The 18,633-nt window shown below is 43.3% G+C and overlaps 1 protein-coding gene across 1 annotated transcript in view; it reads right to left on the bottom strand.

Annotated features, from left to right (window-relative positions):
* SLITRK2 (SLIT and NTRK-like family, member 2) overlaps nt 1-192 on the bottom strand; it is a 7,389-nt gene extending 7,197 nt beyond the window's left edge. Inside the window, exon 1 of the mRNA XM_012727203.1 lies at nt 169-192. The gene's annotated coding sequence lies outside the window, so the exon portion shown is untranslated. The remainder of the gene's footprint in view (nt 1-168) is intronic.
* Nucleotides 193-18,633: the final 18,441 nt, after the last annotated feature.

The raw sequence follows: 18,633 nt of genomic DNA, 5'->3' as shown, positions 1-18,633 counted from the left end.
TCAGGCCGACTCGGGGCGGCACCGCCGTCGGGGAGACCGAGGCCCCGGAGGGCAAGTCGCGGACCCCCACCGGGAGACTGCCGCCCCGAAGTAGTGAGCGCCGTCCTGGCAGCTGGCAGGCAGACAGTTCAGGACGTCCTTCGAGGATGGTAAACAAGGAATCCCCACCTCAGAGCTGAGCCGACGTGTGCGAGCGCGTTAGCCCAGCCAGCCCCTAGCCGAGGGCCAGGCCCTGCTCTAATTGCCGTCTTTTTATTCTTCCCGTCGTGGCCGGGGCCCACGACCTTCTGCCCAGGGCGTCCTCCCCTCCGGCTAGCTGCTCCTTGCCCTCGGAGGCGTAGCCGGGCGGCGTGCTGCGATTCCAGGCCGGACTGGGCGCGAGTCGGTGCGGTTCTGAGGCAGGTGCCTGGCCCAGGGCAGCTCCACGCCCCCTCCCCACCCCCCAGCTCTCCCAGGGCCTGTCGGCCACTCCCCAGGGTACTGAGCAGAAAGTTGCAGTTTGGGGAATGTGAGCCAGGAGTGCGGAGTTTATTTGATGGCGCCAAGGCTGTGCCCTCGCACTCCCTCGCACTTCATTCTTGCTAATGAAACTGCATTGGGATTTGTCAGTTTTCAAGGTTATTTCCTTCACATTCCCACCAGGTTCTCACAGCACTGACTTGTGCCTCCTGCTCGTGCTCCCTCCCCGGAATCTGCTGTGCTTCTTCCTTTGCCTTTGCTCCGTGGCTTTCTTTTCCTCGTGGTTTTCGAAGGAGACCACAGTGGGCCTTTTTAAAAGAAAAAGACGGATGGTGTTAGATTATGATCGTATGCAGTTGACTTTAGCAGCAGTCCAGAGACTTCTCTCATAATGTATCTCTGAGGTTTAAAGGATCATGACTCTTCCTCTTACTTCATTCCGGAGAAAGCCTTTTTGTGATATGCCTGCCGCTCAGATAAGCACTTCGGAAGGATGCAGCTCCTGTGCACACTGCCCCATTCGTACACTCGGCCCTTCTTTATCGCTGAGCTGCCGGGGTTAGACGTGCGAAGCGCTGTTGGCTGCCCACGAGCCCAGAGACCTGAGCACTTTATGTCCTTACTGACCACGGGCAGTTAATGCTGCTTCCTCATTTCTCTGCCCTCTTTTCCTCTTCTTATTTAATGGGTGCTATAAACAACTAGAAACACAGTGCTACGAGGCCATTCAGATGGAGAAATAATGAGGCAAGGCGGTCGTGCTGAAAAAAAGCAAGCCCTTTACTTAGAAAGTGGCCAGTCCGGAGCCAAGGGGAGACTTCAAGGGCGATAACTGGTAGCCAGAGGAGACAAGGACCCCAGAGCCAAGTAGAAAGTGCAGCCTTTTATTTAACTCCCTGAGAAACGTGTACGGGATAGCCTGTGTCAGTTTTAATTAGCTTAGTAAGCAATCCCACATGTTTGCCAGCCTCAGAAAAGCATTTAGCAGCCCGCCTTCCCACAGGGGACACGCGGAGAGTCAGGTACAATGACGAAGCTCTCGTCCCTTTTTGTCAGCATAAAATTTGCCAGTAGGTGGGTAACTATTTCGAAGAGTGTCTTGAATGCACACCCTCACTCACACAACACAATTTTCTGTGAGGTTGCTGCATAGATAATTACAGCAGAAAAGGGTTTGAAGTGTGTGACAATTTCAGATTTGTTTGAAAGTGGCTTTATTCTGACTTCTGTGCAACTTTCTGTGCTAGGTGAAATGTTCCTAGTAGAACAGAACACTAAAGACATGCATTGGAGTGCACTTTTGTTAATTAATAAAAATGGCATTATTAATTCTTTGCTGCAGTGGTTTTGTAAATGTATTTCCATCTTTGTGTGCTGTTGATTAGTTCTTATTGTTAAAGGAATTCGACAGCTGTAGTTGCAGTGTGTTTGGGGAGATAGAGAAATACAATTAAATGTTGGTTTGTGTTTTTATAATTTCATTCTAAGATCAACAGAAAATCACAAATGTCATCTAGGATGAATAAACACCCACAATCATACATACTTTGCCTGAGAAAGCTCTGCCTTCACACAGATCCAGAGCTGGGAAGCTTCTAAAAAATGAGACAGAAACCCCAGGCACAGTCAATAATTCTAAGGCAGATGTGAGGTATTGGCAGTGAATCTACTTCTTGAATCACAGGTTTCAAAAAATAGTTGAGAAGAGACCGACTGGTCAATGCAGAATCATAACACAAGAGGACATGCTGCTCAAAGCAGTAATTATAGTTTAGAGACTTGCCACCTGGCTGCTGTGATGTTACCGAGAGTGTGGATGTTTTCATATTCAGTTCAATTATTTTGATCACTATGGCAGGCATGTTGGTTTCCCTGGAATAGTATTGGGCCAGGACTCAGTCATTTGTCTCTTTATCAAACACCTGTCTAAACCATTGGTGACCAAGGACCTTGACCCCAGTTCCAGCTGGGCTTCTTACCAGAGAGGGTGCTTCATTCCTCTCACTTTCCCTGGGTAGAACCTACCCTTGGCATTCAGAAGAATGGAATTATGAAAAAAGCCCTTGCAAATTGTGAGGTGGTACAGGCAGGGGAGGGCGATGAAGGATGCACTCTGTAGAATTAGCGCATTACACACAACCTCATGACTTTAATGAGAGCACAACATTTAAGTTGGATACCAGAATTAGGGTTAGAAAGTCATTTATGATTCGAATTAGAGCTAGATGATGTCAGATTTTCAGTTGAAAACCTTAAAAAAATACCATCTTTTCCTTCACTTCCCCCCAATAGGTGGTCAAGCTCTCATGACCCATGGGTACCTTTGACATGTTGGGCCAGATCGTTATTTGTTGTGGGAAGGTTTCTTGTGCAATATCGGTGTTTTAACAGCATCCCTGGCCTCCACCACCATCATGTGCATGGATGTTACATGTATACCTTACCTGCAGTACCTGTACAGGTGTAAATGTATTATGTTCATTTGACACTTCAAAGGAATAGTATGTACCTTGTGACTTAGCAACAGGACAGGAGCATGGTGGCAGGCTACCCGAAAACCTGGCCACGCTGGTCTTGGTGAGGGCCAGGAGAGTCATGGATGGCAACAGGAGTTTCTGAGCAAGAGTCCCCTGTCACAGCCATGGATCCTGAAAGATTCTATTTAAAAATTTGTTAAAGATTCTATTGTGGTCTCCTACATTGATTTCATGGTCTCCTACATTGATTTCATGAGTGACTAGCAGGTTGTATCTCACAGTCTACAAATCACTGATATACTGGTTGGGGCAAGGGAATAGGAAAATGAGACAGAACAGAAGAAGGGTGCAGTGAGGAGAAAAGGGAAGAATAGAAATAGGGCAAAAAGAAATGCATGGGATGCAAAGTTGTCAAAAAAGGTACAGGCTTCCACCAATTGTAGCAGGAGTCACTTAGCAGTGGCTACATCGCTCAGATCTCTCAGGGTTCTAGAGCTCCCACCTTGCCGAGTGTGTCGACTGATTCACCAGTAGGAAACTTACTTAAGCTTACTGGACTTGGGAGTAAATATATGTGGCAAAAGCCAGAGTCTGCAGATAAGGCTTAGGGCAGCAATGGTAGATATTTCATTTATCAGACACATTCCATCCACTTAATCTCATTGCAGCTGGAAGTTATATTTTGGTCTAGAGTTACAACCTAATGCGTTCAGGAAGGAGCCAAATTTATTGGGCTTGACAGTGCACATTATTGGAACAGTATAATGCAGTCGAGCCTCTGTACTAAGGTCTGTTGGTTTTATTTATGTATTTATGTTTGGCTAGTATAAATATATGGTAAAGTATGTGCCGTGGTAGAGTGCAATGCTGACTCTGCTGGAACATTCCAAAATGTCTGCTCACAAGACACCCAGTTCTAAAGACTTACAGCCAGGGAAGCAGCTACTAAGGATTTGCATTAAGTGTTTCTGATTGCTAAGGAACGTCATCACTTGTGAAGAGGACTAGTCCTATTGCTGTTCAAAAATAGCAAGGATGGCATCCTCCAGCTCTATCCCAAAGTTGTGATTTGCCCAAACTGAAGGGATAGAAATGGTGGGTTCGGAGGAGAGGTGAGTGAGATCTAAAATGGAAATAAAATCATTTCCAATTAATAACTCAATGCAGTGGATCATTACCTTTGCAAATCACTAGAGGAGAGCAGTTTATTTTTGATCTTGAAGCTTGATGATTATTCAGAGGTGATAGGTTATTTTTCATCCTTCCATTTTTTCGTCTTCCAGGAGGTTTCCTAGGTGACATCACAGTGAGAACCTGGCAGACACCACCAGTTGTCTGGTTATTGCAGGTGAGGTCACACCTCAATCAGATAGATGGTCTGGCCCCAGGTTTGTCACACCTCAAACAACCTTTGCATCTTTCTTGGACACATTCAAAAGAAAAAACAGCTTCAAAACTCATGACATTTTGGGGGGGGTCCCTGGTGGTGCAGGGGTTAAGTATCAGTGCTATCAAGCAGCCACTACAACATGAAGTTTGATCCCCGGCCAGGGAGGTGACCCATAGGGCTCAGCAGACCTCTCCTCTCTGGCCCACTGTACCCCTCAGCCGTGGGTTTCAGTAGATCCACCTGTTCTGCTCTCCACTCTGTCTCTGGAGAATCCTCTAATGCCCCCAAAGTTCTGGCCTGTACCCCAGTTCTTGTATGCATAAATAAATACATCTTTTGAAAAAAAATTCATGACTTAAGAAAAAAACAACAACTAAATATCTCTTAGAAAAATAGCATAAATTTTATTGGGTGTGGGTGTGGGGAGTCCTGGAGTCTCTTGGAAGCATCACTGTGGCTCAAGCCAAGGAATCTGACACAACTCCCCCCCCCCCAATCAGGGCATCACCCCTGCAACTCAAGTACAGTGGAGGGGTCACTATCAATTTATTAATACTTTGAAGGTAGGCAAAAGCCAGCTCATTTTTTTGCCACGCATCATTGCTTCAGAATAATGAATTCAGTATTCTGACCCCTTAGCGCTTTATATATAGGACAAGTTGGTCCAGGTCAGGAAGTGGCATTATTGGAACTAGCCAACTTATTTGCAATAATGCAAATGTATTGAATTGTTTTATCTTAGTGCATTTTCAATAGAAATACTAATATATGAGAAGACATGTACATTGTTGCTAAATGATAAATGCTGGGAATCTTTGCAGCAAGGAAGGAGAATTGTCAAATTAATGAATTGATATTCTGCTTACAGTTTTTGTAAAATGTAATCACTCAACCTAAGATAACTCCTGTCATTTGAATACAAATAAATAGTTCACAACAATGGTGGATAAGGCCGAGTGTCTGAGTCCCTGCTTTAAAGTTGCTTGGAATTCAAATATATGACTTATTCAAGGGTCCGAACAGCCCTGTTCTGATTTGCATTGGCAGCATTGGGGTATATTGAGCAGCCGATAACTTGGTAATGGGTTACCCCTAACATGGCCACTAGTCAAATTCAATCATGAGCTGTTGTGTTGAAATTGATCCCAGGCCACCTGGCTTCATCAAGCTGTTTTTACGTGGTTTGTCTAAAATAGAGTTCCGGAGGGCTAATGAACCATAAAACCCATATGCAGTTCAATTATTCAGACTCTTGATTCATTTTCATTATTAATAAAAAAAGCACCTTAAGTTACCAAAAACTTCTACGTTGTATTGATATAACAACTAGTCCCTATGTAGAAGGATCCCAAAATATGAGGGACTATGGTTAGTGATCTACACTTAAACTCTGCAGATCAACGAAGCTGCTTTCATGCTTGTTCAATTGTTATCTTTCATTGAAATACCAAAGTAATTAGTCATCTTTAAGAATTTTCTACTTGCAAAATGTCAGTGATTATTTTGGGCATAGATGTTGACTAAGAGCATGCTAGCCCAAAGATCTGTGTATTGTGTATCTCTCCCTGCTTTCCTTTCTTTCCCTCCACCCTCCCACATTTTTTTTTTCATTTAAAGGTGATTTTGGAATTCCCACATCCAAAGTTTGATGTCTTGTCAAAGAAAACTATGAATAATATACTCAACAGTCAATGCTCTGAGAAAATAATTACTCGAAATGGATAAAACCACAGTGACGTTTCTTTAAGAAATATATCTGTGATAGTTATTTCCCAGATAAAGCTGAAAGAGATTTTTGATTTACTGCAGCTCACCATGTGGCTCCTGTGACCCTCCAGACTCCATATCTCTGGGCCCTTGGTTGAACGGACAGATTTTTGAGCCCCTACCCTAGATTTAGCCCGGGGTTTTTAAGAGGCTGAGTATGGGAATAGTCTTTTAGTAGAACTCAAGGGTGTCACATGCAGCCTGATGGACCAGTTCTTCTCTAGCATCTTCATTTTCTAGGGGGAGAAGCTCATTCTGGGCTGAGAGAGGTGAAGCGACTTATACGAAGTCATACGGGCAAAACCAAGAATACAGCTCAGCATTTCCAGCCCTCATAAATGCATCTCCTTGGTTGTTTGACATTTTGATACTTTAGTATTAAAATTATATTTCTCATTGGCAATCAACATGAAAATCTAATGGCATAGCATACACTCTGCTTACAGCCCATGTTACAGCACGCCCATAAAAAGTGGCTGGCTGGTCTACCACATGAAGTGCTAAACATTTTTTTTTTCTTTTAACTAAAAATTTATTGCTATTTATTTGTGCTTTGGGTGATAAACACTATAAGATGGAATGAAATAAAATGCTTGAAAATATACTGAATAAAAAAAATAAGTACAGACCTGAGTGTTTGAAAAAATGTCAGTGCATTGTTGACACGTAGATTTTGAAATGCAAAATTTAATTGAATCTGAAGTAGCTTACTTTTCCTGTTATCATTTACTAGTTCTACTGAATAATTTTGCAGGGAGACTAGAGTCCATAATAGATTTTTTTTCTTTTCCAGTTTGCTTTCTTCTTCATTTCAAAGATTTGAGTAAAGTTATACAAACTCTTCAGAAATGGCTTCCAGAGTGTGAGGACGATATCTTGAAGCACTCTTGACCTAAAGTGTCAACTTCAAGAAAAATTTTGCCAGAAATTTTTGAAGATAAAATAGAACATCTAATTAACATTTAGAAGAGGAAGATATATATCCATTTCAAGTAGCCTGACCTGGATTTCAGCAGCAGGATCCCTTCTTGACACATTTGTAACTCATTTTAATTGCAAATAGGTACTGTGCGTACACACCCAAAGCAGAACAGTACTTAACCTCCCAGAGTTACAAAGGTGAATTAACTTAAAATTAAGCAATACATTTTCTGTGAGAAGACATTCATTTGGCGTGATCTAACAGTGAACCAAATACATGTGATTGACAAACACCAGTTATCCAGGGAAAAAGGTGATGTCATGGGTATGAAGAGTGGGTAATGGAACTTGTAGGGGCTTTGGTAACTTACATCTGATGAAGAGTCCGAGAATGGGCAAGTCTCTCAAATGCTCAGGGTTCACTTTCCTCTTTGGTAAACTCCAGGTCATCAGGCTGACTTGATGGTGCAGTTGTTGTGAGAGATATGAAAGACAGTTATAAAATGGTGCCTGGGTGAGAGTGACTCATGATTTCTTTCCAGTGTCCTTACCGTGGTCATAGAGTACAGAGTACTACTCTCATTATCTTTTTCATCCTTTTTTTTTGAAATAATAAAGTGCTCTCTGTCTGTCTCTCTCTGTCTCTCTCTCTCTTTCTCTCTCTCACACACACACACACACACACACTTCAAAAAGGAGGCAACCTTGCTAATGATTTTCAGTGAAGAATCTGAACAAAGTTGGTTCTGTATCTTTTCTGTCCTTTCTTTCAGGGCCACCTGCTCTCGGATATCTTTGGCACTGCTGGGATGTGGTAGCTAAGTTGAATTCAGAAGTCTTGACTGGGAAATTCTGATGGCCACAGACCTAATAAAATGATTGAATTCAAAGTTAATGATGTGAAATAGACATTTTAACCTGCTTCTGTAGGATTCCCTCATGTGCTTCTCATTTGGTTGTGAATGCCCAGTGGATTTAGGAGAGATATCACACCTTAATCCCTAACAATTACAGATAACCAATTATAGCAACTTTGTACCCTCTTTCGTTCTATAGTGATTTGATGTAGTTAAAACACAAAATGTCTATGATCTAGTGAACTCCTCTAGGACATTGCTATATACTCACATTCTTTATAGATTCATTGGGAGAAACAATGGCCATTATGTTGTTTATGTAAGTGAGGAGCATGATCTGCCTCATTGCTTGTCAAAATGGAAATTCTTCTTTACAGATTCAACAGGAAATGCTACCTAGTTTTCCACAAGGTCAGTTCTGCTTACTCATCCTTTGTAGGCTTTCTTCTTAAACTCGGGAAACATTGGGTGTAATGAAAGCAACTGAATTTCGAGGTGTCATGAGGTAGTAATCTTTATTAAAGTAAGATCTAGTGTACCTTTACCTTGTTTGTGATAATGTGTGTCTATATATGTGAACTTTTCATTTCTATTTTGTGACATGAATATGGTCACCGCCAGAGCAAAAATGTGTGGGTCAAGGGACAATATTAGCAGTAGGGTACTTGCCTGACCTTGTCTGAGTGGGCCAAATGTTCTCTACTTCTTTTCAGAATTAAAAGGATGAAAGATTACTAAAGGAGAGAGGGGGAAACTAACCTGCCAAACACTTTTGTTCCCAATATTCATATTGACACTGTGAAAGAGAAGTAAACACAAACAGTACTATGAACATAAAAGTGAACTTGTATAACAATGTTGACACTGTTATAATCTTTTCGGTGTGACATTTAGAATTGACAGCTTCACATACCGAGAAAGTTTCATGGAGACAGTATTGGCAGCATATTGGGAAGGCTTTTCCACCCATGGGAGTGTCCACAATGGTCCTTCCAGGGCAGGGCCTCTGAGTCAATCGGGAGGTTCAGTCTCTGTCAGGAAGAGGAGTGGACAATTGCCTCTGAAATTGTTATTCAATAATACAATCTTAGTTCATTTGGAAACGATTCTTACACACAGCTGCATTTTGCTATTTGTAAAAATTTGTGATTTAATTTTAACACTATTATTATTATTTTTTTGTCTTTTGCAAGATGCCATTTTCAGTTCCATTCCTTTCACCTCTCCCAAAGGCAAATGTATTGGTGTGTGTCCCAGTATCTTTCATATACCTTCACATATGTGTTTATATATGAACATCCAGGCTTGTTTTGTGAGAAAATATTCTATGTGCTTCTCATTCAATCTAGTTTTCATGTTTCTTTTAGATCTTTTTATGCTGATGCATAGACCTTGAATTTATTCAGCTTAGCCACTATATAATAGTCATCTTATAAATAAATAAAAAATAGATCAGTTTTCAGACAGATAAATGTTTAAGTTGCTTCCAGTTTTTCACCAATACAACCAGTCTTGTACTGAACACCTTTTCTTGACAGTTCTTCCCCAGTATTCTGTGAAGGTGTTTTGTTATTCTTCTATATTGCAAACTACTATGTATAACATTCCATGGCATCTAACACAATTTCTAGCAACGTGTGTAGTTATTTGATTCATTATTTAGTTGTTTTTTTTTGTTTGTTTGCTTTTGTTTTTGTTATGACGATCTTCCCCAGTGGGTTGCAAGGTCTGTGCAGGAACTGTGTTCACTGTTCACCAACATGTGTGCTTGTCAGAGGCATACAGTGCCTATCCAATATACAGTTGCTGAAAAATGAAAGAGATGAAAGCAAGAATGAAAGGCCCTTCCTTCAGGTGGATTCCCTGCCAGGAATCTCCTCAGTCCCTCACACAAATAGACTTTTGGCAAGCCTACTCCATGGGTTAGCTAAAAATACCCACACTTGCCTGGCTGTCCCTAGTAAATGTGGCTTAGATTTAAGCTCTGATTTCTACAATGTGTGCTGTAATCGGCCAACAAACTAGACCCCATATGGACATGTCACTTCCCTGGACCCTAGAGCCACTGATAGTAGAAGTGACTGTCAGTCTTTGAGAATATAAAGTTGTCCTTAAAAGTTTTTAGACAAAAGCAACAGCAGCAGATACTCTAGTAGCCTTTCAGTGTATGCTCTCCGTTGCTTGCTTAGTTAAGAAGCCCAATTTGTATTCCAGCACATTGCCTGCCGGAACAGAGTCCACCATCACCCAACCGAAGTATGACCTTGTGACTAGGTTCCGGCCCCGGAGAGTGGATGCGTCATTTGGGAGTTCTGGGAAGTCCTGTGAAAAGGATAGTGATCCCCCTTACTCTGCCTGACTTTGATCCTGTTCCTACAGTCATCTTGCACCAGAAGAGCCAAGGTTACCCTTCTTGCTAATGGAACAGATCTCTAGAAGGTGTTTAGTCCCTTAGGACCACATGAAATCCTCACACCAGTCTTTCATTACTCACCTGTGTACCTTTTCATTTTAAATCTAAGGAGGAAGCGTATATATTTGGGAGATATGAATCCAAAGAGACTACACTTAGTTTAAGCAATGCCATGCTAAGAATTTTGCCATTTAAGAATAAATAGTCACATACCATGGCATAAGAGCCACTCATAAGTGGCTGAAGTGGAGCAACTCACTCTCAGGGCCTAAATTTTAATTTTTTTAGAGCAACAGAACAAGCAGGAGACTGCGTTAAGATCTTTGTCTGCTGGAGAATTCAGTGACCATATCGAAATACAATCATTTTGGATTGTTGAGCTGGCATTATTAAGAAAGGAAGCCTATCTTTACAGTTTGGCAAAAGCTCATTAATTGGATTTTTTTTTTTTGATCATCTGAATGCAGGCTGGGATGAAGTTTATCTTTGTACTATCTAAAAAAAATCCCTCAACAAATCTGCAGGGTAATTGTTGGCTTACTTAGAAACCAGCTGCTTTCTAATTGAGAGTTGGCAGCTCCTATTTGCACAGAAACAGTTAATGTACTAATTTTAAATGATTTTTTAAAATCAATTTACTCAAATAGTCTGGCAAAACCTTCTTAGTGTAACTCATATTGGAGTGGGGTGGTCCTGAACAGACTCTCAATATTTCGGATTCCTTCATCACTGGCAGCAGGGACAACAAGACTTTTCAAAAATTGCAGGAAATTTGCCTCCTGGGGCTGGATGAATGGAAACTGGAAGGTTCTTTGAGAGTAGGTAGTCTTTGTCTTTGTTCTAGAAGGGATTAATCATGAGCTTTATTGACATGCATAAGTAAGCTGAATACTTATTCTTTGTCCTCTGATATTGGAAGTAATCTAAGTGTAAATAATTCAGAATGGAATGCTAACTACTCTATAATACAAAACTTTACTTTTGTTTGGGTTGGATGGTTGGAAAACCAAGACTTCCTGATGTAGAGATCTTCCATTTCCTCTGGAGTGCCTTGGCGCAACAACCTTAACACTGGAGAAAGAGATGAGGGGAAGAGAAACTCTGGCAGCTGGTCTGTAAGAGACCATTCATGTTGGGGTTTGTCCTGAGAATTTTGGAGGCTACGATGTCTGATATTAAGCTAAATTTCCCTTTTCTGCATCCTTAAGAAATCGTCAAGTGTCCACCACAAAGTGTTAACCTCCATAACCTCGGTTCAGATTTGTGTTACCACCACCTTGGGAGGGGGAAGAGGGGACTTTGCTTCTGTATTTGGACAGAGGTTTTTGGGGACTGGAAATGGCTTAATGATAAGTAGCTGGACCCAAGAGAGCAGTGATGCAGAGCAACCGAAGGCAGCAATTTGGAGGCAAAGGTCAAACAAAATAAGCAGGAGAGATAGATTTACTCTCTCCAGGAATCATTTGGAATATCCAGGAGAACTGTATGTTATGCATGGTCATCTAGAATGAGGTATCCTTAGTTTCTTTAGATAGTCAAGAAAGGTCTTTCCTAGAGAACTAGAAAACTCGGGGCACTGGCTTTATAGTAATTAAGTGTCTATTCTAGACCCCCCCCAAGACACTTGATACACATGATCTCATTTTTTGCTCAAGACACTTGAAGGAAACATTACCCGAAGAAGCAAAGGTTTAGAAAGGTTTTCTCAATGGAGATCTGTCTTATTCTATATTCTTATAACCAAAATATGTTCCTTTGCCTTTTTTCCCCCACTAGTTCATAATGGTCTTCCTGGTCATTGATATGAATTGCTGACATTCTGATAGTGGCATGACAATACCACTTGCATGAATTTCTGCCCAACAAGATTCATTTCCAGAAAGAACATGGCAATATTTTTTGTAATTCCAGAGATCTTTGAAAAATTATGTACAATGGAAGAATCTATACAGCTTGTAATGAAACCAAACTTTCACTTCTTTATAATTATATATTTGGTCTTCAGCCATTGTGCAAAATAACAATGAGAATGTGTATTTAACATTTAGCATTAAATGACTGAAAGTTATTGGTATATACTGATGAGATCCATGATTCAAACTTTATTGCCATGTTGTAGAATGAGTAGAGCGAGTGAGTGTTGCTAATACGGTATACTGTATGCAGAAATACTAACAGAAATGCCGCACAAATGAAAGGCTGCATTAGCAATGGATACTAAATTCAGAGAAATTCTTAATGATGAGCAATATTACAGTTGCTGAATCTGCTGGTTTTCCTAAATTTATTTATCTATTTTTTAATTGCTTTACTGTGGAGTGTTTAGCATGTATTTCTTCTCTTTTTTTCCCTTCACCAACTAGATAGTTAAAGATTATAGGCAGAAATGCACTCGAATGTAAGTGGAAAGACCTGACAATAAAAGATGATTGGCCTTTCCTAAACTTAAGAGAAATATTTATTACCATTCAAAACACAGAGTTGGCTGATTACAAAAAGAACAGAATGTGGGTTTAAGCAAATACCTTGTGGGACATTGGTCACCTTGTCATATGCACAGACTCAAACAGTGACTTGTTAAGATCTGAAGAAGGGTGACTGTAGCATGGTTATTGCTGTCCTGGCCTTCACGAGTTCCCTCACCTCTCTGTGCCTAGTGTTCTGCCAACATTCTCTAGAACTGCACTAGAAGCTCAAGCCCTGGGCAGGTCAGGAGTGATCTCGATCGCAAGCAGCCTGACCTCACCCATGGGCGGGCAGACTACCATGCTGCTGACACTCAGGGCTTGCCAAGAGGTCCCCAGCAGGCAGTTAGAAGGTAGATCTACGGAAATCCACTGCTGAGGGGAGCAGCGGGGGGGGGGGGGGTCAGGAGAGGTCTGCCACGCCATGTGTGTCAGCTCCCTGGCCAGGGATCAAACTTGTGCTGCAGTGGCTTGGTAGAGCTTCATAATGCGGTGCTTTAACCCATTGTGCCACCAGGGAGAGCCCCTATTTTTATATTTACACTTATTTTCTGCAATGCTTCTCTACATGTATATATGCATTACATATATGCATATTCATAGATCCACACAAATACATGTATGCATCTTCATATGTGCATATATAATGTATATTTGCATATATGCATATGTATAAAATCATGAATGTAAAGATTGAAGAGGGTAGTTGGAAAGGAAAGTCTATTATAAAGAAGGAACAGCTCCTTATCTTATCCCTGTAATAAATTGTTGTTTGGTCTAACCCTGGCTTTAGCCTCCTTAGAACTAGGGAGAACCCATCTTTAAACTCACCTGAATCTTTAATCTTTGTTTTATGTCAAGAGCTATTTTCAGACCATAATCACAGCTCTGGAGCTTTAAAGCATCGAGGCAATTCGATATCAAAAGGATTTGACTTTGTTCTTTCTAGGGAGACAGACCAAAAAAAAAAAAAATGCCTGCTTGAAATAATCAAATGGCAGCCGAGCTGGCTCTTTCTAATCCCTGCTTTCTCCCTGGATTAGGGAGGATGAAGAAGAAATTGTTCAAGGAGAAAGGAAGTATAAGTTCTCTCTGAAGTCTTCTGTCCGCTGCCTTTTCCACACCCTTGACCTGCTCCTGAGACTCTCCAGCTCTAGCCCCATCCTGTTCCAGAGGTGTGGAGGATGTAGCAAGCCCGAGCCAGATGTCTTAACTGTTATTCAGCTTTTCTGGGGATACTGATCTAAAAATTCATTTCTAACTGTTAGCTTCTTGCCTTGCTCTTTATCGTGAAGGTGCCTCTTTGAGACATTTCTGTGAGGAAAACGGGTGCTATACACCGACCTGGGAGAGCAGTTGTAAATCTGGGCTGCCCCATGCCAACTGGACACACGACTGCTGTACTTGTGAGAAGGTAGTACTAGATACCAGTTGAAGGAATGGAGGGGGTGGCTGATGCAGGCCTGAGCAGGGGCACCCACCCCTCCGCCCCACCCCCCGGAGTGCAGGATGGGTTGAGGAGGGACAATGTGCATTTGGGGTTGATTGGATGATGGGAGTGGTGTGGCCCAGGCTGATTGGATCTGGGGCACCAGGAAGTGAGACATCTATTCCTGGAAACCTGTCATTGGGTGGTTGAACTGTGACCCAGGCTGTGATGTCTGTTAATCCTTGAATCCATTTGCTAAGTTGAATCTGCGCGGGCTCTGACGTATGTAACGGCCAACAAGGCCAATATATACCCTGACTTTCCTTTGGTCGGGGTCTTGCCTGAATCCTGCGTGTCTGGCAGGGAACGGCTTGACCCTGGCTAGCCAGCCCAATAAACTCTACTTTGCGAATTGCATTATTGGCGTGACGCTCTGTCTTTAGCGGTAATCGAGTTCTCGGACCCTAACAACAGTGAATGACATGCCAGTCTGTGAGGGGGTTGAGGCCCTCATGGGCACCGCGGTAGTCACTGTGCTTTCAGTATCTTATTTAGTCCTCACAGCCAGCTGCCTGTCAGAGGGGTGGTGCCATCATTCACACCTTGCAGGTTAGAAGCCCAGGGCATAGAAAGCTGAACACGCCAAGTTCCCAGGAATGGGACATGGTGCAGGTGAATGGGAGCATCTGTTAGCCTGCCAGCAAGGAGGAGAGGCTGGGGGTGAGGGAGTGAGTGAGGAGGGAGACCCGTGATGCATGGTCATGTTGGGGCTGAAAGCGTTTCTTAAGGTGGCCAGGAGAGTATGGGCTGATGGGGTATTTCGTGGCTGTGTTGGTGGCTCTTTTATGACACCACATCAGTGTGTAGGTGGAAGCCACACAGCCCTCAGGCTCTGCTCAGCTGCCTAGGGGCCTCGTGTATGAGGAGCCCGGCCCGCAGCACAATACAGTACCAACACCATCTTCCACAGGAGCCGGTGAGGCCCAGTGATTTGTGGCTGTTTATGTGGCCAGAATTTCCTCAAATGAGCCGGAAATGCTCCACCATTTTGTCTTACTCCCCAGGCACTTCCTCTGCAAGCCTTTTCTCCCAGGCAGATGGTATGCAGCCAGGGGCGGGACCACACTGTGGTGGCATCCTTCTAAAGGACTGTCACAGTGCCAAGCACAGAGAGGAGAGAGGCAACACGATTTTTCTGGTGGGGGAAGCGTATTTGCTTTCTTTCGAGCCACGGCTAGTGCAGCATCATGGTACTTTGTGGTACTGAAAGTTTTTTGCTCATTACTGAGTTCTGTGAACATTAAGTAGCACTTTTGGAAAATATATGTATATAAATATATATGTATATATATATATGTAATATAAAACTAGAATACTTAATATTCATACTTGTGAAACTTTAATAACTTGCCTAAGAGTTCAGAAAGGAAATGGCATTTGTGTCTTGCACAGCTTGTATTTCTAAACCTTCCCATTAGTATTCACATTACAGATAAGAGAATGAAAATAAAAAAAAAATCTGGAAATTGAAATGTTGCTGCATTAAATTTGGGGTTTTCATTTTCTAGAATATATTATTTTATGCTTTCAGCACTTATAATCTTGTTATTACCATGTGGCCAATACAGAATATATAAATTATATATATGAAAAGATGTGGTTTGGAGGTCAGAGTGGAATAACCAATGGAGAAACATAAACACAAGTTCTGGAAGATGATTCCCTCTTCGCACTGCGGGTCACCAGGCGGCCTGCATGGCGACAATATGTGGACAGTTGCCCCACGACTGTGCCTCGAGCCGGCCACTGCAGGTTTAATTTGAAAAATTCTCGGAGCGTTTGGCTTCCCAGCTTTGGCAAAGCGCTCCGTGCGGCTGTGTGCCTGGCTCACACGCTAGTGCTTGTCTTGGTGCGGGGATATTAGAGGCGCGCCCACGCCACCCCCAGCCCACCGCATCTAGGGCAGAGCAGCATGGAGGATGCTGCACGTTCCCAACAAGGACATCAGCAACAGACTTTCAGTGGCCCATGCCAAGCCCACCACTCAGCAAGGGGCATCCTGGCCTTAGAGAGTACAACGGGGTAGGGCTCAGCACGTGAAGCATCCGCAGCCACTGCAGCACGAGTTCAATCCCCAGCCAGGGAGTGACCCACAGGGTGCGACAGACCTCTCCTGTCTCCCTGCTGCTCCCCTCTTCACTGTGTTTCAGTCCGTCGGCCTGTTCTGCTCCCCACTCTGTCTCTGGGGAGTCCTCTCACCCTCCCCCCCTTTGGCCTGTGCCCCGGTTCTTATATGCATAAATAAATAAAATAGATCTTGAAAGAAGACAGTTCAATCATAATTCATCCCCCAAAATGTTGAAGGATGCTGTGATCGAGCTGACAAGGAAGAAAGGGTAAGTTCGGCTATTAGACAGGAAGCCGATGGCATTTACATGTGTCTCCAGGAGGAAGGAACAGATGAGAAGAGAGTCCAGTTTGGAAACATTCCTCAAATGCTAAACATCCAAGTGAAAATAAAATTCCATTTCGTATTTGTACCATTTTAAAATAATGAATATTAACCAATAGAGCCACAAATTTTCTGGGCACCTCTAATTAATTTCTTCTTAATGGTTTTCAGCGTAACTGCAGGCGAGTTAACAAGCATTTGGTGTTTCTTCTCTGAATATGCTACCCAGTAATGAGGCTTTTAAATTCAAGAAACCCAAGCCGTCATTCTGTGCTGTCTTCGTGCAGCCCAGATGCTCCCAGCATGATGGGTTTTAGTCCCCTACCACCAGGATCCAGCAAGGGCAGGGGTCAAGAGCCCCTGCACACACTTGGGGAGACCCAACACTCTCCCAGCATTATGGCCAGCCACATCTGTGCACCCCTTCTTCTGCGTGGGTTTGGGGGCCGACCTTCTTCCTTCCCTCTTGTGCTAAGCCCCACCCAGCTAACATGGCGATCTTGTTGCAGCACTCCCAGGATTCCGGGACCACCAACACAACAGTGCAGTACTGTAACAGGTACAGGTTTCACGGACTCCGCCCCTGCTCCAGATGCTGGAACTCCAAATCCCATCAGTACCAAGGAGAAGCACGCAGGGACGTGAGGGCGGAGCTGAGCGGCCAGGTTGGGATAAAACCGGACATGTGGGCTCTGGGGGGGCTTGGCCTGGTGGTTCGCAGCTGATCGTTTTGGCGCTCCATCGGTTTTCAGCGGCCGGTGGAGTCCACGTCAGCAGAACTGGTAGGGCATCCTAGTTAACCTGTGTTTCTCTGCCTCTTTCCCTGGGTTATTCCTTTACCTTTCTCCTTATAAATCAATCCATTATTTAACCTTTTGAGTGTGTCCATAATACGATTGAATCGTAAGCGCGCGGGTGAAGACCCACAGACAGGCAACCCAATCACATTGGGGTGCCCTGGAACAGTATGTGGGCAGCTCGAGCTGTGGGACAGACGGATCTTCCCATAGACCCTGCTCGTTGTAGCTGAAATCATTCTGTGTGCGATTGTCTCCGGGCTTTTCACTTAGCATCATTCTCAGCTTGTAACTGTGCTAAATTTTCCAGAAACTTTTTGGACTTTATCTCTGATATGTCAGTCTCGCCCTGGCCAGTTCTGTGTTTCCACTGCATGTGTTTCTGTCCTCAGGAGTGACAATTGACAAGAGTGATTTTGTCACAGAGTGTACATACTTTTCTGCATTATCCCTTGGTGTTGTTATCAACTCATTGTAGTGATGGTGAGTCATTTTACTGTGCTCACCATCCCAAGTATTTTTCCGGGAACAAATGAAACTAATTCATGATTTTCCATCCGACATTGCTTTTCTCTCAACCAATAATGATACCCAGCTCGACCCCTCACTTCTTATATCAGGTTTCACTTCTAATGGCATCTGGCTTTGGGGAAAAAAAAAAATCCTCCCTTAAAGGATCAGCCAACAATTCAGGAATGCGCTTTGGCATAAGGAGCACAGAGGCGGTTTCAACTATTCTGTTACAAAGAAGGCTCAGGCTGGGATGTTCAAACCCAGCCACTGCTGGATGAGGGCTCCCTCTGCGCAGCCCTGGGGCTTACTCTTCACGCACTTAATTGTTTGGATGCAAAGTTGCAGGAAACAGCCAGGCTCCTCATTGCTGCTGATGGAAACATGCAGCTTGTGCTCTTCAGCTCCCACCTTTATGCTAAGCTGCAGCTGCAGAACCAGAACTCGCAGGAAATACAGACGCCCAAGCACTCCAGAAGCTGTTTTATACAAGTGGATTTTATAAATAACCACAAGCTCTTCTTATCTATCAAATCTTGACACCCAGCCTCCCCGGTGTTCCCCGGAGAAGCGCACTGCCTGAAGTGTTTGCCTCTCTCCCCCAGCTGCCTTGACAGGTAACTCCTGATTACAGAGCTCCTTATCTCAGAGGGAAAAAATTAGGATTGAGGTTCCCTGCATTGCGCTTTATCTGCA

The sequence above is a fragment of the Condylura cristata genome, unplaced genomic scaffold, assembly GCF_000260355.1.
Source record: "Condylura cristata isolate star-nosed mole 26May11 unplaced genomic scaffold, ConCri1.0 scaffold00019, whole genome shotgun sequence".
NCBI classification, from domain to species: domain Eukaryota; kingdom Metazoa; phylum Chordata; class Mammalia; order Eulipotyphla; family Talpidae; genus Condylura; species Condylura cristata.
This window is presented reverse-complemented; position numbering and strand designations above follow the sequence as displayed.